Source organism: Heptranchias perlo, chromosome 20, assembly GCF_035084215.1.
Source record: "Heptranchias perlo isolate sHepPer1 chromosome 20, sHepPer1.hap1, whole genome shotgun sequence".
In the NCBI taxonomy this organism is placed as follows: Eukaryota; Metazoa; Chordata; class Chondrichthyes; order Hexanchiformes; family Hexanchidae; genus Heptranchias; species Heptranchias perlo.
Window position 1 is genome coordinate 12,506,859 of NC_090344.1, and position 21,857 is coordinate 12,528,715.

Below are 21,857 nucleotides of genomic sequence, written 5' to 3' on the forward strand. Positions count from 1 at the left end.
TCGAATGTGTGTCCTGTCTGAACGAAAATATACAGGTGAGGTGCCTGAGGATTGGAGGGTAGCAAATGTTGTGCCTTTGTTTAAGAATGGCGGCAGGGAAAAGCCTGGGAACTACAGAACGGTGAGCCTTACATCTGTCGTGGGTAAGTTGTTAGAGGGTATTCTGAGAGACAGGATCTACAGGCATTTGGAGAGGCAGGGACTGATTAGGAACAGTCAGCATGGTTTTGCGAGTGGAAAATCATGTCTCACGAATTTGATTGAGTTTTTTGAAGGGGTAACCAAGAAGATAGATGAGGGCTGTGCAGTAGACGTGGTCTACATGGACTTTAGCAAAGCCTTTGACAAGGTACCGCATGGTAGGTTGTTACATAAGGTTAAATCTCACGGGATCCAAGGTGAGGTAGCCAATTGGATACAAAATTGGATTGACGACAGAAGACAAAGGGTGGTTGAAGAGGGTTGTTTTTCAAACTGGAGGCCTGTGACCAGCGGTGTGACTCAGGGATCGGTGCTGGGTCCGTTGTTATTTATATTAATGATTTGGATGAGAATTTAGGAGGCATGGTTCGTAAGTTTGCAGATGACACCAAGATTGGTGGAATTGTGGACAGTGAAGAAGGTTATCTAGGATTGCAACGGGGTCTTGATAAATTGGGCCAGTGGGCCGATGAATGGCAGATGGAGTTTAATTTAGATAAATGTGAGGTGATGCATTTTTGGTAGATCGAATCGGGCCAGGACCTACTCCGTTTATGGTAGGGCGTTGGGGAGAGTTATAGAACAAAGAGATCTAGGAGTAAAGGTTCATAGCTCCTTGAAAGTGGAGTCACAGGTGGAGAGGGTGGTGAAGAAGGCATTCAGCATGCTTGGTTTCATTGGTCAGAACACTGAATACAGGAGTTGGGATGTCTTGTTGAAGTTGTACAAGACATTAGTAAGGCCACACTTGGAATACTGTGTACAGTTCTGGTCACCCTATTATAGAAAGGATATTATTAAACTAGAAAGAGTGCAGAAAAGATTTACTAGGATGCTGCCGGGACTTGATGGTTTGACTTATAGGGAGAGGTTAGATAGACTGAGACTTTTTTCCCTGGAGATTGGGAGGTTTAGGGGTGATCTTAAAGAAGTCTATAAAATAATGAGGGGCATAGGTAAGGTAGATAGTCAAAATATTTTCCCAAAGGTAGGGGAGTCTATGACGAGGGGGCATAGATTTAAGGTGAGAGGGGAGAGATACAAAAGGATCCAGAGGGGCAATATTTTCACTCAAAGGGTGGTGAGTGTCTGGAACGAGCTGCCAGAGGCAGTCGTCGAGGCGGGTACAATTTTGTCTTTTAAAAAGCATTTGGACAGTTACACGGGTAAGATGGGTATAGAGGGATATGGGCCAAGTGCAGGCAATTTGGACTAGCTTCGTGGTATAAACTGGGCGACATGGACATGTTGGGCCGAAGGGCCTGTTTCCATGTTGTAAACTTCTATGATTCTACACCGTGAACATTGCCAGCTGAGTGCGTCTAATTTTCCACCATTTAATCTGCTGTCTGAAAAATATTCAAAAAAACCGAGATTGGCTTGAAAGAATTCGGATTACTTGTTGTTTCCACAATGAATGACACTCCCTTTATTTTGGAAAAGTAAAATGGTATTCACATTCCGACAGGTTTCAGCTGATTTGTGAGAGATCTTTCAAGGATCAATCTCTGGTTAAGGCGGCCTTTTTATCTCTCTCTCTCTGTTGGCAGAATCCAAAATGAAATTGGAGCTGGACTAATCAAGCAAGAAATCAGGAATCACTTTCGCAAACAAAATACGGCCGGAAGCTGGAACTCTCTCATCCCAAAGGATGTGGATTGAGGCTCAGTTCAAATTTTCAAGTCTGATATTGATAGATCATTTTCTGGTTCGGTTACCAAGGGATATGAGTCCAAGGCGGGGAAACAGAGATGAATTACTGATCACCTCATGATCTAATTGAATGGGCAAGCAGGCTCGAGGGGCTGAATGTTCTTCTCCTGTGCCGATGTTACACTCCTGCTCAGTGCGGGGCTGGGCGACTGGTAAGAGTCATCAGACTTGACTCCAGAATGATACTCGGGTGTTCAGATTCAGCCACCTTGGGATTGTCGGACAAACTGAACCCCGACAGCAGCGTCACCACCTGCCTCTCTGCAATGATAGGATGAGAAGGAGCCCTGCCGCTGGCCCGGCGAGCTCAGTCGGTGAAGCACGAAATTCCGAACCTCGGGGTCTTGGGTCTAAAGCAAATATTGGGGGTTTTGAGTTCTATTTTTCACAGTGGGTGAAAAAGGTTCAAAGTGCAACCTCTGATCTCAAGTTCATGAAATCCAGTTATTTCAACAGACACAACACTGAGCTGTGTGAAAGGAAACCGTGAGCGTTGCCAAATATCCAGTCCGTCCCGATACTATCTTCTCATTCCTTCCACATGGGACACGGCAGATACCGTTTCAATAGGTTTCATTTCTGCTGTTATTAAAAATGTTGATAGTTAGGATGTGTAATATTAAGAAGATGCCAACTCTGGATCCATTCGCCTCTCTGATACCTCCTGATACCCACTTACCCTCCTTAATTCTCCCTGATCTCCTCATCTTCTCTTATACCCTCAGAGTCCATTATCCTCTTTCAACCTTGTCAGCGCCCTTTACACTCTATGATACCCGCAGTCCTCACACACTGATACGCCCTGAGAGTCCTTACACTCTCTGATACCCTCTGGCAGTCCTTCCCCTCTGTGAGATCTCAATATACTCTCTGATCCCCTCTGACTGCCCGCTCCCCTCTTTGAGCCCCGTTACACACTCTGATGCCCTCTGATAGTACCTTCCCCAATGGATCGCCACTCAGAAGCGATGAGACGCCCTGAGGCCTTCTCAGAACCCATTACCGTCCCTGCTATCCAAGTGCGGTGTAACTTCACAGGTGGATCTACCGGTCTGTGTTCAGGATGAGATCCAGACTTTGATCGGTCGCTGCTGCTTCCGCCTCTGAGAGCTCCATCGGCGGTCGGTACCGATCTTCCTCCTATAAACTGGGTGTGGATGTATGAGTGCGCTGTTGATTTATAAACTTTGGTAGTTTATGTATGACAGCGATGTTCATATATGAACTGTGGGTGTATCTCTATGAGTACGATGTTTGTATATGAACTGTGGGTGTATCTCTATGAGTACGATGTTTGTATATGAACTGTGGGTGTATCTCTCTGAGTGCGATGTTAATATCTGAACTGTGGAATGAACAGGAGGGGCAATTCCTCCTGGGGTTATATTTTCTTCCACGACAATAACACAAAGTAAGCATAGGATGTAGAGCCTAAATAGCTCAGTTGGGAGAGCGTTAGACTGAAGATCTGAAGGTCCTTGGTTCAATCCCGAGTTTCGGCAGTTTTTGGTTGTTTCCTTTCTTCTTCCTTGCTTCGATTCCCGGATTTATTTGCAGTGAAATTTAATTCCCGCCACTGAAGGTTTGGGCATTGAACAGAGAGACATCAAGGATGGGAAATATTTATATCGTTTGTATTTGGCTGTTATTTCTCTGTTACCTTCTGCCTTTGTCTCTTGGTTTTGTCTCTCTCGGTGCCAGGTGACTATTTGATTTGTCCTAAACTGATGCTTTTTCCACATCTCGGGGCGGTCAGACCCGCTCTGTCTGTCTGTTGCTGCTGATGATCATTAATGGGAACAGGCCGCGAGTTAAACGTTTATCTGCAAATTGGAGAAAGACAAATAAAAAGAAAGACGTGTTTATCCTGTCCAGGGGCAAAGTAACAACGGATGTAATTCAAAAAACGGTCCCCGTGAATTTTTCTGTCGATTTTCTTTGCAAAGCTTCGATTTCAAAAGTTACAAAAACGCGAAATACATAAAGTAAATTACAAGAATAGAGTCCGTGATCATTATGTTACAGTATACTCTTTGCAAACGTGCTAATCGGCCGTACCAACGGCACGTGAGGCTGTTTCACTAATTTTTGTACCTGCAGCGATTTCTGTACTTGGACCCCTAAATCTCTCTGCTCCTCCACAGCACCGAGTTTCTCACCATTTAGAAAATACTCTGATTTATCTTTCTTAGATTTAAAGTGTATGACCTCGGTCTCCCCCACATTGAACTCTATTTGCCACAGTTTTGTCCTCACACTTAATCTATCAATTCCCACTTTTCAATTTCCGGCTACCATTTGCATTACATCCTGCGTCACCAGAAGGCTGCGTGTTCAAAAAACGGGGGAACCGTTGCCTTGAGAGCTGATAGGATTCTGTATCGTTCCGGAAAGAATGTTTCAGCTGCTTTTTCTCAATAAACAGAACCTTGCTCTAAATTCTGGTTCTCTGGTTCTCAAATTTCAGCAAATCGTTTCATTTTGCCCTCAACTTTTGACCTTGTGCTGCGGATGAAACTTTTGCAAAGAGGGAGAAGAAGTCCCCAAATCGCCCCACGTGTATCTTAAACGCTTTGGGAAGAAGTTCTGTGTAAACAATCAGGAATTTAAAGGCACCTCAATGACCTGCACTTTCATTGAATGAGTTTTTGTCGCCATTGGAATCGACGAGAAATCGCTGTCGGCTTTCATCTCACTGAAGTGCAGAGTGTGGCCGCCTTGTATCGGTCAACGTGTTAGTGACGAGTTTGGGTTCAGCACGGGTCGCGTTTAATTCTGAAATCTCACCAAGCACCGGGAAAAAGAAATTTGAATCAAACTGTCCCTGTAAGTGATGAATTGAAGTGAATATCGCTCCAAACAGATCTGGACAATGCGCAGCGCAGCCGCACAGGAGTTCCAAATCGACCCCCTCGCCACTCGGCAATCGCATTAACTGAACTTTACTCTGGCCCGTGTCACCACGCTGGAATCGAGTCTTTCTCGGCCACATTTTTTCTTAACATAATAATTACTGGTTTAAGAGTGAAAATTGTCGTCCACTTCACTGTAAGTGCAAGAGACAACTTTGTAGACACCGTGTAGTGTCACAGACCTGCTGGTTTGTCCTGCTCATTTCATCTCATCTCATTTTCAGCAAACCTGAATATTACTGGAATAGAGAATGGCGAATCACAGCTCAAAAATCGATCCTCTCTTCCACGAGCGGACTGAGTCTTTCAACATACAGGTGTTTAATGGCAAGGTGAGTTTAATTTTCAGAAATAATACAGCACAGATTTTCACTCGTGCAACCTGCACACCCTTTATTTTGGAAAAGTAAACTGATTGGATGAAAGCTGTTGCATTGAGTGCGGCAACCCGAAGCTTTAGCTCGATGAATTAGTCCTTGAACAATTGCAAGTTCTGTTTCTGTGGCGCAATTGGTTCGCGCGTTCGGCTGCTCATTGAAAAGTTGATGGTTCGAGAACGCAAAAGCAACCTTTTTACCTTAACATTCTTTGTCTCACATTTCTTGGGTTCGAATGTGTGTCTTGTCTGCAAGAAAATGTACCGCAAACATTGCCAGCTGAGTGCGTCTGATTTTCCACCATTTGTTCTGCGGTTGGATAACAGGCATATGAAAAATATCCAAAAAAAACGAGATTGGCTTGAACGAAGTCGGAATACTTGACAGAGAAGGTTCGAAGGTTGCAAGCGAGCTCCTTCACACTGACATGGATATTTCTGCAGTGAGCGACATCAGACTGTTTCCACAATGAATGTCACTCCCTTTATTTTGGAAAAGTGAAATCGTATTCACATTCCGACTGGTTTCAGTTGATTTGTGAGATATCGTTAAAGGATCAATCTCCGGTTAAGAAGGCCTTTTTCTCTCTCTCTGTTGGCCGAATCCAAAATGAAATTGGAGCTGGACTAATCATGCAAGAAATCAGGAATCACTTTCGCAAACAAAATACGGCCGAAAGCTGGAACTCTCTCATCCCAAAGGATGTGAATTGTGGTTCAATTCATAATTTGAAGTCTGATATTGATAGATCGTTTTTCGATTCGGGTACCAAGGAATATGAGTCCAAGACGGAGAAACAGAGATGAATTGCAGATCAACTCATGATCGAATTGAATGGGGCAGCAGGTTCGAGGGGCTGAATGGCCTTCTCTTGTCCCGATGTTCCGCTACTGCTCAGCGCGGAGCTGGACGAATGGTAAAAGACATCAGACTAACTCCAGAATGAAAAAACGGGTGTTCAGAAGTTGATACCCTGAGATTGTGGAACGAACTGAACTCCTGCAGCAAAGCCAACAGCTGTCTTTCTGCAATAATAAGATGGGAAGAATTTCAGCAGTCGGCCCGGCTCGCTCAGTCGGGAAAGCATGAGATTCTTAATCTCAGGGTCGTGGGTTCGAGCCCCACGTTGGGCGATTTGTGTTCTACTTTTCACACTCGGTGATAAAATTTTTAAAGTGCAACCTCTTGTCTCCAGATTCGAAACAGGCACAACCCTGAGCTGTGTGAAAGGAAACCGTGAGCGTTGCCAAATATTCACTCCCTCCCGATTCTACCTTCTCGTTCCCTCCACATGGGACACGGACAGGTTTTCGGTTCAATTGGATTCACTTTTTGTTGTTATTAAAAATGTTGAAGGTCAGAAAATGTAATATTTAGGAGATGCCAACGCTGGAACAATTCGCCTCTCTGATACCTCCTGATCCCCCCTTACCCCATTTGATTCTCTCTGTGCTCCTTATCATCGCTGATACGCTCTGTCTCTTACCTTCTCCGATACCCTCAGAGAGTCCATGATTCACTTTGAAACTTGTCAGCGCCATTCACCTGCTCTGATACCTATTGATTGCCCCTTACACAGATGCGCCCTGAGCCGCCTTACACTCTCCCATACTCGGCAGTCCTTCCCCTCTCTCAGATCTTAATACACTCTCTGATGCCATCTGACTTCCCGCTCTCCTCTTTGAGCCCCCTTGCACTCTCTGATGCCCTCTGAAAATACCTTCCCCTCTCTGAGATGCCCTTGCCACAATGGATCGCCACGAAGAAGCGATTAGACGCCCTGAGGCCTTCTCAGAAGCAATTACCGTCCCTGCTATCAAAGTGCGGTGTAACTTCACAGGTGGATCGACCGGTCTGTGTTGAGGATGAGATCAAGAGTTTGATCGGTCGCTGCTGCTTCCGCCTCTGAGAGCTCTGTCGGCGGTCGGGACCGATCTTCCTCCCATAAACTGGGTGTGGATGTATGAGTGCGCTGTTGATTTATAAACTTTGGTAGTTTACGTATGACAACGATGTTTATATATGAACTGTGGGTGTATCTCTACGAGTAAGATGTTTATATATGAATTGTGGAATGAACAGGAGGGGCAATTCCTCCTGGGGTTATATTTTCTTCCACGACAATAACACAAAGTAATCGTTGGGAACAGAGCCGAAATAGCTCAGTTGAGAGAGCGTTAGACTGAAGATCTGAAGGTCCTTGGTTCAATCCCGAGTTTCGGCAGTTTTTGGTTGTTTACTTTCTTCTTCCTTGCTTCGATTCTCGGATTTATTTGCAGTGAAATTTAATTCCCGCCACTGAAGGATTGGGGATTGAATAGAGAGACATCAAGGATGGGAATTATTTATATCGTTTGTATTTGGCTGTTATTTCACTGTTACCTTCTGCCTTTTTCTCTTGGTTTTGTCTCTCTCGGTGCCGGGTGACTATTTGATTTGTCCGAAACTGTTCCATTTTCCACATCTCGGGGCTGTCAGACCCGCTCTGTCTGTCTGTTGCTGCTGATGATCATTAATGGGAACAGGCCGCGAGTTAAACGTTTATCTGCAAATTGGAGAAAGACAAATCAAAAGAAAGACGTGTTTATCCTGCCCAGGGGCAAAGTTACAACGGATGTAATTCAAAAACGGTCCCCGTGAATTTTTCTGTTGATTTTCTTTTTAAAGCTTCGATTTCAAAAGTTACAAAAAAGCGAAATAAATAAAGTAAATTACAAGAATCGAGTCCGTGATCATTATGTTACAGTATACTCTTTGCAAACGAGTTAACCGGCCGTACCAACGGCACATTAGGCTGTTTAATTAATTTTTGTACCTGCAGCGATTTCTGTACTTGGACCCCTAAATCTCTGCTCCTCCACAGCACCGAGTTTCTCACCATTTAGAAAATACTCTGATTTATCTTTCTTAGATTTAAAGTGTATGACCTCGGTCTCCCCCACATTGAACACTATTTGCCAGAGTTTTGTCCACACACTTAATCTATCAATTCCTACTTTTCAATTTCCTGCTACCATCTGCGTTTCTTCCTGCGTCACCAGAAAGCTGCGTGTTCAAAACACGGGGTAACCGTTGCCTTTAGAGCTGATAGGATTCTGTATCGTTCCGGAATGAATGTTTCCTCTGCTTTTTCTCAATAAACGGAACCTTGCTCTAAATTCTGGTTCTCTGGATCTCAAATTTGAGCAAATCGTTTCATTTTGCCCTCGACTTTTGATCTTGTGCTGCGGATGAAACTTTTGCAAAGAGGGAGAAGAAGTCCCCAAATCGCCCCACGTGTATCTCAAACGCTTTGGGAAGAAGTTCTGTGCAAACAATCAGGAATTTAAAGGCACTTCAATGACCTGCACTTTCATTGAATGACTTTTTTTCGCCATTGGAATCGACGAGAAATCGCTGTCGGCTTTCATCTCACTGAAGTGCAGAGTGTGGCCGCCTTGTATCAGTCAACGTGTTAGTGACGAGTTTGGGTTAAGCACGGGTCGCGTTTATTTCTGAAATATCACCAAGCACCGGGAAAAAGAAACTTAGAATCAAACTGTCCCTGAAAGTGATGAATTGAATGGAATATCGCTCCAAACAGATCTGGACAATGTGCAGCGCAGCCGCACAGGAGTTACAAATCCACCCTCTCGCCACTCGGCAATCGCATGAACTGAACTTTACTCTGGCCCGTGTCACCGCGATGAAATCGAGTCTTTCACGGCCACATTTTTTCTTAACATAATAATTACTTGTTTAAGAGTGAAAATTGTCGTCCACTTCACTGTAAGTGCAAGAGACAACTTTGTAGACACCGTGTAGTGTCACAGACCTGCTGGTTTGTCCTGCTCATTTCATCTCATCTCATTTTCCGCAAACCTGAATATTACTGGAACAGAGAATGGCGAATCACAGCTCAAAAATCAATCCTCTCTTCCACGAGCGGACTGGGTCTTTCAACATACAGGTGTTTAATGGCAAGGTGAGTTTAATTTTCAGAAATAATACAGCACAGATTTTCACTCGTGCAACCTGCACACCCTTTATTTTGGAAAAGTAAACTGATTGGAAGAAAGCTGTTACATTGAGTGCGGCAACCTGAAGCGTCAGCTCGATGAATTAGTCCTTGAACATTTGCAAGTTCTGTTTCTGTGGCGCAATTGGTTAGCGCGTTTCGCTGCGAACTGAAAAGTTGGTCGTTGGAGGACACGAAGGCAACCTTTTACCTTAACATTCATTGTCTCGCAAATTCTTGGGTTCGAATGTGTGTCTTGTCTGCCAGAAAATGTACCGCAAGCATTGCCAGCTGAGTGCGTCCGATTTTCCACCATTTATTCTGCGGTTGGATAACAGGCATATGAAAAATATCCAAAAAAACGAGGTTGGCTTGAACGAACTCGGAATACTTCTTGACAGAGAAGGTTCGAAGGTTGCAAGCGAGCTCCTTCACACTGACATGGATATTTCTGCAGTGAGCGACATCAGACTGTTTCCACAATGAATATCACTCCCTTTATTTTGGAAAAGTGAAATGGTATTCACATTCCGACTGGTTTCAGTTGATTTGTGAGAGATCGCCAAAGGATCAATCTCCGGTGAAGACGGCCTTTTGCTCTCTCTCTGTTGGCCGAATCCAAAATGAAATTGGAGCTGGACTAATCATGCAAGAAATCAGGAATCACTTTAGCAAACAAAATACGGCCGAAAGCTGGAACTCTCTCATCCCAAAGGATGTGGATTGTGGTTCAATTCATAATTTGAAGTCTGATATTGACAGATCGTTTTTCGATTCGGGTACCAAGGAATATGAGTCCAAGACGGAGAATCAGAGATGAATTGCAGATCAACTCATGATCCAATTGAATGGGGCAGCAGGTTCGAGGGGCTGAATGGACTTCTCTTGTCCCGATGTTCCGATACTGCTCAGCGCGGAGCTGGACGAATGGTAAAATCATCAGACTAACTCCAGAATGAAAAAAACGGGTGTTCAGAAGTCGATACCCTGAGATTGTGGAACGAACTGAACTCCTGCAGCAAAGCCAACAGCTGTCTCTCTGCAATAATAAGATGGGAAGAATTTCAGCAGTCGGCCCGGCTAGCTCAGTCGGTAGAGCATGAGACTCTTAATCTCAGGGTCGTGGGTTCGAGCCCCACGTTGGGCGATTTGTGTTCGACTTTTCACAGTGGGTGATAAAATTTTTAAAGTGCAACCTCTTGACTCCAGATTCGAAACAGGCACAACCCTGAGCTGTGTGAAAGGAAACCGCGAGCGTTGCCAAATATCCACTCCCTCCCGATTCTACCTTCTCGTTCCCTCCACATGGGACACGGACAGGTTATCGGTTCAATTGGATTCACTTTTTGTTGTTATTAAAAATGTTGAAGGTCAGAAAATGTAATATTTTGGAGATGCCAACGCTGGAACAATTCGCCTCTCTGATACCTCCTGATCCCCCCTTACCCGATTTGATTCTCCCTGTGCTCCTTATCATCGCTGATACGCTCTGTCTCTTACCTTCTCCGATACCCTCAGAGAGTCCATGATCCACTTTGAACCTTGCCAGCGCCATTCACCTGCTCTGATACCTATTGATTGCCCCTCACACAGATGCGCCCTGAGCCGCCTTATACTCTCCCATACTCGGCAGTCCTTCCCCTCTCCCAGATCTTAATACACTCTCTGATGCCATCTGACTGCCCGCTCTCCTCTTTGAGCCCCCTTACATTCTCTGATGCCCTCTGATAGTACCTTCCCCTCTCTGAGATGCCCTTGCCACAATGGATCGCCACGAACAAGCGATTAGACGCCCTGAGGCCTTCTCAGAAGCAATTACCGTCCCTGCTATCAAAGTGCGGTGTAACTTCACAGGTGGATCTACCGGTCTGTGATAAGGATGAGATCCAGAGTTTGATCGGTCGCTGCTGCTTCCGCCTCTGAGAGCTCCATCGGCGGTCGGTACCGATCTTCCTCCCACAAACTGGGTGTGGATGTATGAGTGCGCTGTTGATTTATAAACTTTGGTAGTTTACGTATGACAACGATGTTTATATATGAACTGTGGGTGTATCTCTATGAGTGTGATGTTTACATATGAATTGTGGAATGAACAGGAGGGGCAATTCCTCCTGGGGTTATATTTTCTTCCACGACAATAACACAAATTAATCGTTGGATGTCGAGCCGAAATAGCTCAGTTGGGAGAGCGTTAGACTGAAGTTTTGAAGGTCCTTGGTTCAATCCCGAGTTTCGGCAGTTTTTGGTTGTTTCCTTTCTTCTTCCTTGCTTCGATTCTCGGATTGATTTGCAGTGAAATTTCATTCCCGCCACTGTAGGATTGGGGATTGAATGGAGAGACATCAAGGATGGGAAATATTTATATCGTTTGTATTTGGCTGTTATTTCACTGTTACCTTCTGCCTTTTTCTCTTGGTTTTGTCTATTTCGGTGCCAGGTGACTATTTGATTTGTCCGAAACTGATCCATTTTCCACATCTCGGGGCGGTCAGACCCGCTCTGTCTGTCTGTTGCTGCTGATGATCATTCATGGGAACAGGCCGCGAGTCAAACGTTTATCTGCAAATTGGAGAAAGACAAATAAAAAGAAAGACGTGTTTATCCTGCCCAGGGGCAAAGTTACAACGGATGTAATTCAAAAACGGTCCCCGTGAATTTTTCTGTGGATTTTCTTTTTGAAGCTTCGATTTCAAAAGTTACAAAAACGCGAAATAAATAAAGTAAATTACAAGAATCGAGTTCGTGATCATTATGTTACAGTATACTCTTTGCAAACGAGTTAACCGGCCGTACCAACGGCACATTAGGCTGTTTAATTAATTTTTGTACCTGCAGCGATTTCTGTACTTTGACCACGAAATCTCTCTGCTCCTCCACAGCACCGAGTTTCTCACCATTTAGAAAATACTCTGATTAATCTTTCTTAGATTTAAAGTTTATGACCTCGGTCTCCCCCACATTGAACTCTATTTGCCACAGTTTTGTCCACACACTTAATCTATCAATTCCCACTTTTCAATTTCCTGCTACCATCTGCGTTTCTTCCTGCGTCACCAGAAGGCTGCGTGTTCAAAACACGGGGTAACCGTTGCCTTTAGAGCTGAGAGGATTCTGCATCGTTCCGGAATGAATGTTTCATCTGCTTTTTCTCAACAAACAGAACCTTGCTCTAAATTCTGGTTCTCTGGTTCTCAAATTGCAGCAAATCGTTTCATTTTGCCCTCGACTTTTGATCTTGTGCTGCGGATGAATCTTTTGCAAAGAGGGAGAAGAAGTCCCCAAATCGCCCCACGTGTATCTCAAACGCTTTGGGAAGAAGTTCTGTGTAAACAATCAGGAATTTAAAGGCACCTCAATGACCTGCACTTTCATTGAATGACTTTTTTTCGCCATTGGAATCGACGAGAAATCGCTGTCGGCTTTCATCTCACGGAAGTGGAGAGTGTGGCCGCCTTGTATCGGTCAACGTGTTAGTGACGAGTTTGGGTTAAGCACGGGACGCGTTTATTTCTGAAATCTCACCAAGCACCGGGGAAAAGAAACTTAGAATCAAACTGTCCCTGTAAGTGATGAATTGAAGGGAATATCGCTCCAAACAGATCTGGACAATGCGCAGCGCAGCCGCACAGGAGTTCCAAATCCACCCTCTCGCCACTCGGCAATCGCATTAACTGAAAGTAACTCTGGCCCAGTGTCACCGCGCTGAAATCGAGTCTTTCTCGGCCACATTTATTCTTAACATAATAATTACTGGTTTAAGAGTGAAGATTGTCGTCCACTTCACTGCAAGTGCAAGAGACAACTTTGTAGACACCGTGTAGTGTCACAGACCTGCTGGTTTGTCCTGCTCATTTCATCTCATCTCATTTTCAGCAAACCTGAATATCACTGGAACAGAGATTGGCGAATCACTGCTCAAAAATCAATCCTCTCTTCCTCGAGCGGACTGAGTCTTTCAACATACAGGTGTTTAATGGCAAGGTGAGTTTAATTTTCAGAAATAATACAGCACAGATTTTCACTCGTGCAAGCTGCACACCCTTTATTTTGGAAAAGTAAACTGATTGGAAGAAAGCTGTTACATTGAGTGCGGCAACCTGAAGCTTCAGCTCGATGAATTAGTCCTTGAACATTTGCAAGCTCTGTTTCTGTGGCGCAATTGGTGAGCGCGTTCGACTCCGAACATGAAAAGTTGGTGGTTCGAACCCACTAGAGGACGCTGAAGCAACCTTTCACCGAAACATTCATTGTCTCGCATTTCTTGGGTTCGAATGTGTGTCTTGTCTGCCAGAAAATGTACCGCGAACATTGCCAGCTGAGTGCGTCTGATTTTCCACCATTTATTCTGCGGTTGGATAACAGGCATATGAAAAATATCCAAAAAAACGAGATTGGCTTGAACGAAGTCGGAACCCTTCTTGACAGAGAAGGTTCGAAGGTTGCAGGCGAGCTCCTTCAGACTGAATCACACTGACATGGATATTTCTGCAGTGAGCGACGTCAGACTGTTTCCACAATGAATGTCACTCCCTTTATTTTGGAAAAGTGAAATGGTATTCACATTACGACTGGTTACAGTTGATTTGTGAGAGATCGTTAAAGGATCAATCTCCGGTTAAGACGGCCTTTTTCTCTCTCTCTGTTGGCCGAATCCAAAATGAAATTGGAGCTGGACTAATCATGCAAGAAATCAGGAATCATTTTAGCAAACAAAATACGGCCGAAAGCTGGAACTCTCTCATCCCAAAGGATGTGGATTGTGGCTCAATTCATAATGTGAAGTCTGATATTGATAGATCGTTTTTCGATTCGGGTACCAAGGAATATGAGTCCAAGGCGGAGAAACAGAGATGAATTGCAGATCAACTCATGATCCAATTGAATAGGGCAGCAGGTTCGAGGGGCTGAATGGCCTTCTCTTGTCCCGATGTTCCTTTACTGCTCAGCGCGCGGCTGGACGAATGGTAAAAGACATCAGACGAACTCCAGAATGAAAACACGGGTGTTCAGAAGCAGATACCCTGAGATTGTGGAACGAACTGAACTCCTGCAGCAAAGCCAACAGCTGTCTCTCTGCAATAATAGGATGGGAAAAATAGTAGCAGTCGGCCCGGCTAGCTCAGTCGGTAGAGCATGAGACTCTTAATCTCACGGTCGTGTTTTCGAGCCCCACGTTGAGCGATTTGTGTTCTACTTTTCACACTGGATGATAAAAGTTTCAAAGTGCAACTTCTTGTCTCCAGATTCCAACCAGACACAACCCTGAGCTGTGTGAAAAGAAACCGTGAGCGTTGCCAAATATCCACTCCCTCCCGATTCTCCCTTCTCGGTCCCTCCACATTGGACACGGACAGGTTATTGGTTCAATCGGATTCATTTTCTGCTGTTATTAAAAATGTTGAAGGTCAGAAAATGTAAAATTGAGGAGATGCCAACGCTGGAACAATTCGCCTCTCTGATACCTCCTGATCCCCCCTTACCCTATTTGATTCTCCCTGTGCTCCTTATCATCGCTGATACGCTCTGTCTCTTACCTTCTCCGATACCCTCAGAGAGTCCATGATCCACTTTGAACCTTGTCAGCGCAATTCACCTGCTCTGATACCCACTGAGTGCCCCTCACACAGATGCGCCCTGAGCCCCCTTACACTCTCCCATACTCGGCAGTCCTACCCCTCTCTCAGATCATAATACACTCTCTGATGCCATCTGACTGTCCCTTCCTCTCTCTGAGCCCCCTTACACTCTCTGATGCCCTCTGATAGTACCTCCCCCTCTCTGAGATGCCCTTGCCCCAATGGATCGCCACTAAGAAGCGATTAGACGCCCTGAGGCCTTCTCAGAACCCATTACCGTCCCTGCTATCAAAGTGCGGTGTAACTTCACAGGTGGATCTACCGGTCTGTGTTAAGGATGAGATCCAGAGTTTGATCGGTCGGTGCTCCTTCCGCCTCTGAGAGCTCCATCGGCGGTCGGTACCGATCTTCCTCCCACAAACTGGGTGTGGATGTGTGAGTGCGCTGTTGATTTATAAACTTTGGTAGTTTACGTATGACAGCGATGTTTATATAAGAACTGTGGGTGTATCTCTATGAGTACGATGTTTATATATGAACTGTGGGTGTATCTCTATGAGTGCGATGTTTATATATGAATTGTAGGTGTATCTCGATGAGTGTAATGTTTATATCTGAATTGTGGAATGAACAGGAGGGGCAATTCCTCCTGGGGTTATATTTTCTTCCACGACAATAACGCAAAGTAATGATTGGGTGTGGAGCCGAAATAGCTCAGTTGGGAGAGCGTTAGACTGAAGATCTGAATGTCTTTGGTTCAATCTCGAGTTTCGGCAGTTTTTGGTTGTTTACTTTCTTTTTCCTTGCTTCGATTCTCGGATTTGTTGACAGTGAAATTTAATTCCCGCCACTGAAGGATTGGGGATTGAATAGAGAGACATCAAGGATGGGAAATATTTATATCGTTTGTATTTGGCTTTTATTTCTCTGTTATCTTCTGCCTTTGTCTCTTGGTTTTGTCTCTCTCGGTGCCGGGTGACAATTTGATTTGTCCTCAACTGATCCATTTTCCACATCTCGGGGCGGTCAGACCCGCTCTGTCTGTCTGTTGCTGCTGATGATCATTAATGGGAACAGGCCGCGAGTTAAACGTTTACCTGCAAATTGGAGAAAGACAAATAAAAAGAAAGACGTGTTTATCCTGCCCAGGGGTAAAGTTACAACGGATGTAATTCAAAAAACGGTCACCGTGAATTTTTCTGTGGATTTTCTTTGCAAAGCTTCGATTTGAAAAGTTATAAAAACGCGAAATAAATAAAGTAAATTACAAGAATCGAGTCCGTGATCATTATGTTACAGTATACTCTTTGCAAACGAGTCAACCGGCCGGACCAACGGCACATTAGGCTGTTTAATTAATTTTTGTACCTGCAGCGATTTCTGTACTTGGACCCCTAAATCTCTCTGCTACTCCACAGCACCGAGTTTCTAACCATTTTGAAAATACTCTGATTTATCTTTCTTAGATTTAAAGTGTATGACCTCGGTCTCCCCCACATTGAACTCTATTTGCCACAGTTTTGTCCAGACACTAAATCTATCAATTCCCACTTTTCAATTTCCTGCTATCATCTGCATTACTTCCTGTGTCACCAGAAGGCTGCGTGTTCAAAACAGGGGGTAACCGTTGGCTTTCGAGCTGATAGGATTCTGTATCGTTCCGGAATGAATGTTTCATCTGCTTTTTCTCAATAAACAGAACCTTGCTCTAAATTCTGGTTCTCTGGTTATCAAATTTCAGGAAATCGTTTCATTTTGCTCTCGACTTTTGATCTTGTGCTGCGGATGAAACTTTTGCAAAGAGGGAGAAGAAGTCCCCAAATCGCCCCACGTGTATCTCAAACGCTTTGGGAAGAAGTTCTGTGTAAACAATCAGGAATTTAAAGGCACCTCAATGACCTGCACTTTCATTGAATGACTTTTTTTCGACATTGGAATCGACGAGAAATCGCTGTCGGCTTTCATCTCACTGAAGTGCAGAGTGTGGCCGCCTTGTATCGGTCAACGTGTTAGTGACGAGTTTGGGTTAAGCACGGGTCGCGTTTATTTCTGAAATCTCACCAAGCACCGGGGAAAGGAAACTTAGAATCAAACTGTCCCTGTAAGTGATGAATTGAAGGGAATATCGCTCCAAACAGATCTGGACAATGTGCAGCGCAGCCGCACAGTAGTTACAAATCCACCCTCTCGCCACTCGGCAATCGCATTAACTGAACTTTACTCTGGCCCAGTGTCACCGCGCTGAAATCGAGTCTTTCTCGGCCACATTTTTTCTTAACATAATAATTACTGGTTTAAGAGTGAAAATTGTCGTGCACTTCACTGTAAGTGCAAGAGACAACTTTGTAGACACCGTGTAGTGTCACAGACCTGCTGGTTTGTCCTGCTCATTTCATCTCATCTCATTTTCAGCAAACCTGAATATTGCTGGAACAGAGAATGGCGAATCACAGCTCAAAAATCAATCCTCTCTTCCACGAGCGGACTGAGTCTTTCAACATTCAGGTGTTTAATGGCAAGGTGAGTTTCATTTTCAGAAATAATACAGCACAGATGTTCACTCGTGCAATCTGCACACCCTTTATTTTGGAAAAGTAAACTGATTGGAAGAAAGCTGTTACATTGAGCGCGGCAACCTGAAGCGTCAGCTCGATGAATTAGTCCTTGAACATTTGCAAGTTCTGTTTCTGTGGCGCAATTGGTTAGCGCGTTCGGCTGCTAACTGAAAATTTGGTCGTTCGAACCCACTTGAGAACACTAAAGCAACCTTTCACCTTAACATTCATTGTCTCGCATTTCTTGGGTTCGAATGTGTGTCTTGTCTGCCAGAAAATGTACCGCAAACATTGCCAGCTGAGTGCGTCTGATTTTCCACCATTTATTCTGCGGTTGGATAACAGGCATCGGAAAAATATCCAAAAAAAAACGAGATTGGCTTGAACGAAGTCGGAACACTTCTTGACAGAGAAGGTTCGAAGGTTGCAGGCGAGCTCCTTCAGACTGAATCACACTGACATGGATATTTCTGCAGTGAGCGACATCAGACTGTTTCCAAAATGAATGTCACTCGATTTATTTTGGAAAAGTGAAATGGTATTCACATTACGACTGGTTACAGTTGATTTGTGAGAGATCGTTAAAGGATCAATCTCCGGTTAAGACGGCCTTTTTCTCTCTCTCTGTTGGCCGAATCCAAAATGAAATTGGAGCTGGACTAATCATGCAAGAAATCAGGAATCAATTCAGCAAACAATATACGGCCGAAAGCTGGAACTCTCTCATCCCAAAGGATGTGGATTGTGGCTCAATTCATAATTTGATGTCTGATATTGATAGATCGTTTTTCGATTCGGGTACCAAGGAATATGAGTCCAAGGCGGAGAAACAGAGATGAATTGCAGATCAACTCATGATCCAATTGAATGAGGCAGCAAGTTCGAGGGGCTGAATGGCCGTCTCTTGTCCCGATGTTCCTATACTGCTCAGCGCGGAGCTGGACGAATGGTAAAAGACATCAGACTAACTCCAGAATGAAAAAACGGGTGTTCAGAAGTAGATACCCTGAGATAGTGGAACGAACTGAACTCCTGCAGCAAAGCCAACAGCTGTCTCTCTGCAATAATAAGATGGGAAGTATTTTAGCAGTCGGCCCGGCTAGCTCAGTCGGTAGAGCATGAGACTCTTAATCTCAGGGTCGTGGGTTCGAGCCCCACGTTGGGCGATTTGTGTTCTATTTTTCACACTGGGTGATGAAAGTTTCAAAGTGCAATCTCTTCTCTCCAGATTCGAACCAGACACAACCCTGAGCTGTGTGAAAGGAAACCGTGAGCGTTGCCAAATATCTTCGACCGTCTCGTTCTCTCCACATGGGACACGGACAGGTTATCGGTTCAATCGGTTTCATTTTTTGCTGTTATTAAAAATGTTGAAGGTCAGAAAATATAATATTTAGGAGATGCCAACTCTGGAACAATTCGCCTCTCTGATACCTCCTGATCCCCCCTTACCCTATTTGATTCTCCCTGAGCTCCTTATCATCGCTGATACGCTCTGTCTCTTACCTTCTCCGATACCCTCAGAGAGTCCATGATCCACTTTGAACCTTGTCAGCGCCATTCACCTGCTCTGATACCTATTGATTGCCCCTTACACAGATGCGCCCTGAGCCCCCTGACACTCTCCCAAACTCGGCAGTACTTCCCCTCTCTCAGATCTTAATACACTCTCTGATGCCATCTGACTGTCCCTTCCTCTCTCTGAGATCCCCTTGGCCCAATGGATCGCCACGATGAAGCCATGAGGCTCCCTGATACCTTCTCAGATCCCATTACCCTCCCTGATACATTCGTGCGATGTAATTTCACAGGTGGATCTTCCGGTCTGTCTTAAGGATGAGATCCAGAGTTTGTTCGGTCGCTGCTCCTTCCGCCTCTCCCACTCTGAGAGCTCGATTGGCGGTCGGTACCGATCTTCCTCCTATAAACTGGGTGTGGATGTATGAGTGCGCTGGTGATTTATAAACTGTGGGAGTTTATATGTGAAAGCGATGTTTATATATGAACTGCAGGTGTGTATATCTGAGTGCGATGTTAATATATGTGAACTGTGGGTGCGTATATGAGTGCGGTGTTTATATATGAACTGTGGGGTTTTATATATGACTGACTGCGATGTTTAATTATGAACTGTGGTTGGGATATATGATTGCGATGTTTAAATATGAACTCTGGTTGGGTATATATGAGTGCGATGTTTATATATGAAATGCGGTAATGAACAGGAAGATCAAGGCGTCGCGGGGGTTATATTTTCTTGCAGGACAATGAGGCAAAGTTGCATTTGCTGTTGGGTCAAAATCGCTGAGTTGGAATTGCGTTAAACTGAAGATCGAAAGGTTGTGCATTCAATCCCGGGTTTCGGCAGTTTTTGGTTATTTGGTTTCATCTTCTTTGCGTCGATTCTCGCATTTATTTACAGTGAAGTTTGATTCCCGCCACTGAAGGATTTGGAACGGAACAGAGAGACATCAAGGATGGAAAATATTTCTATCGACTTGATATAGTTTTTATTTCTCTATTCCCCTCCATCTTTTTCTCTTGGTTTTGTCTCTCTCGGTGGCGGGTGATTATTTGATTTGATTCACGTGTCCAAAGCCGATGCCTTTTCCACATCTCGGGGCGGTCAGACCCGCTCTGTCTGTCTGTTGCTGCTGATGATCATTGATGCGAACAGGCCGCGAGTTAAACGTTTCTCTGCAAACCTGAGAATGACAAATAAAAAGAAAGACGTGTTTCTCCGGCCCAGGGGTAAAGTTACAATGGATGTTATTCAAAAAACTGTCCCCGTCACTTCGTCTGAGGCCCCATTTGTGAAGCTTGGTTTTAAAATCATATAAACCCGAATCAAAGCCCCTTATCAGCTCATACAGGAATCAAACCGCGATCGTGATATTATGGCAGGTCTAAGCAAGCTAACGAACCGTTGCTTATATCCCATTAACGATTTCAATCGTTTTTGTACCTATAGTGGTTGGCAGCGGTTTCTGAACACGGACCCCGAAATCTCTCTGAACCTCCACAGTTCCCAGCTTCTCACCATTGAGAAAATACTCTCATTTATCTTTCTTAGATTTAAATGAATGACCTCGCTCTCCCCCACATTGAACTCTATTTGCCGCAGTTTTTGCCACTCACTGAATCTGTCAATTCACACTTTTCAACTTCTTGCTTCTATCTCCATTACTTATTGCTCCCCCAGAAGGCTGCGTGTTCAAATTCCGCCGGGGTAACAGTTGCTTTTTGAGCTGATAGGATTCTGGATCTTTCCAAAATAAATGTTTTTTTGCTTTTTCTCAACAAACAGAACCTTGCTCTAAAGTTTGATTTCTTTGTTCCCCGGTTTCAGGGAGGTGTCTCATTCTGCACTCGACTTTTGATCTTGAACTGCGGTTGAAACTTTCGCAAAGAGGGAGAAGTCCCCAAATCGCTTGAGCTGAATCTCAAACGCTTTGGGAAGAAGTTCAGTGCGAACAATCAGGAATTTAAAGGCACCTCAATGACCTGCACTTTCTTTGGGTGAGTTTTCTTCGACATTACATTCAACCGTGAAATCGGCCTCGGCTTTCATCTCACTGAAGTGAAGAGTGTGGCCGCCTTGTATCTGTCAGTGTGTAAGTGACGAGTTTGGGGTCGGTCTGGGTCGCGTTCAATTTTGAAATCTCACCAAGCACCAGAAAAAAGAAACTTAGAATCAAACTGTCCCTGTCAGTGATGAATTGAAGTGAATATCGCTCGCAGCAGATCTGGACAATGTGCAGTGCAGCCGCACGGGAGTTCCAAATCCACCCTCGCACCACTCGGCAATCAGAGAAACTTAGCTTTACTCTGGCCCAGTGGCACCGCGCTGAAATCAAGTCTTTCTCGGCCACATATTTTCCTAACATCATAGTTACTGGTTTAAGAGTGAAAACTGCCGTCCGCTTCACTGTAAGTGGAAGAGACAACTTGTCGACACCGTGTAGTGTCACAGACCTGCTCGTTGGACCTGCTCATTTGATCTCATCTCATTACCTGCAAACCGAAACATGACTGGAATAGAGAATGGTGAATCACAGCTCGAAAAATCAATCCTCTCTACTACTGGGTGACCGAGTCTTCCAACATACAGGCATTTAGGGACAAGGGGAGTTTGATGTTCAGAAATAAGACGGCAACGATTTTCACTCGTGCAAGCTGCACACCCTTTATTTTGGAAAAGTAAACTGATGGCAAGACAGCTGTTTCATTGATCGTTGCAAGCTGAATTAGCTCGGTGAATTAGTGGTTCAGAAGGGCAAACGTCGTGTCTCTGTGGCGCAATTGGTCAGCGCGTCTGGCTATTAACTGAAAAGTTCGTGCTTTGAGCCCACCCGCGGATGACAGAGAGCTTTCATCTTAACATTCGTTGTTTCGCATTTCCCGGTTTCGAATGTGTGTTCTGTTTTTATGAAAATGCACCGTAAACATTGCCAGTTGAGCGCGGCTGATCTTCCACCATTTAATCTGCGGCCGGATAACAGGCATTTGAGGTCCAGTTTTGAGCT

At 44.5% G+C, this 21,857-nt stretch overlaps 8 non-coding genes across 8 annotated transcripts; all 8 read left to right on the plus strand.

Annotated features, from left to right (window-relative positions):
• The first annotated feature begins 3,343 nt into the window (after positions 1-3,343).
• On the plus strand, positions 3,344-3,416 carry trnaf-gaa (transfer RNA phenylalanine (anticodon GAA)). The gene has a single exon. It is a non-coding gene; the product is annotated as a tRNA-Phe (tRNA).
• Positions 3,417-6,263: 2,847 nt separating this feature from the next.
• trnak-cuu (transfer RNA lysine (anticodon CUU)) lies at positions 6,264-6,336 on the plus strand. Its single transcript has one exon. It is a non-coding gene; the product is annotated as a tRNA-Lys (tRNA).
• A 1,018-nt stretch (positions 6,337-7,354) lies between these two features.
• On the plus strand, positions 7,355-7,427 carry trnaf-gaa (transfer RNA phenylalanine (anticodon GAA)). Its single transcript has one exon. It is a non-coding gene; the product is annotated as a tRNA-Phe (tRNA).
• Positions 7,428-10,274: 2,847 nt separating this feature from the next.
• trnak-cuu (transfer RNA lysine (anticodon CUU)) lies at positions 10,275-10,347 on the plus strand. The gene has a single exon. It is a non-coding gene; the product is annotated as a tRNA-Lys (tRNA).
• A 1,018-nt stretch (positions 10,348-11,365) lies between these two features.
• On the plus strand, positions 11,366-11,438 carry trnaf-gaa (transfer RNA phenylalanine (anticodon GAA)). The gene has a single exon. It is a non-coding gene; the product is annotated as a tRNA-Phe (tRNA).
• A 2,870-nt stretch (positions 11,439-14,308) lies between these two features.
• trnak-cuu (transfer RNA lysine (anticodon CUU)) lies at positions 14,309-14,381 on the plus strand. The gene has a single exon. It is a non-coding gene; the product is annotated as a tRNA-Lys (tRNA).
• A 1,098-nt stretch (positions 14,382-15,479) lies between these two features.
• trnaf-gaa (transfer RNA phenylalanine (anticodon GAA)) lies at positions 15,480-15,552 on the plus strand. The gene has a single exon. It is a non-coding gene; the product is annotated as a tRNA-Phe (tRNA).
• A 2,872-nt stretch (positions 15,553-18,424) lies between these two features.
• trnak-cuu (transfer RNA lysine (anticodon CUU)) lies at positions 18,425-18,497 on the plus strand. The gene has a single exon. It is a non-coding gene; the product is annotated as a tRNA-Lys (tRNA).
• Positions 18,498-21,857: the final 3,360 nt, after the last annotated feature.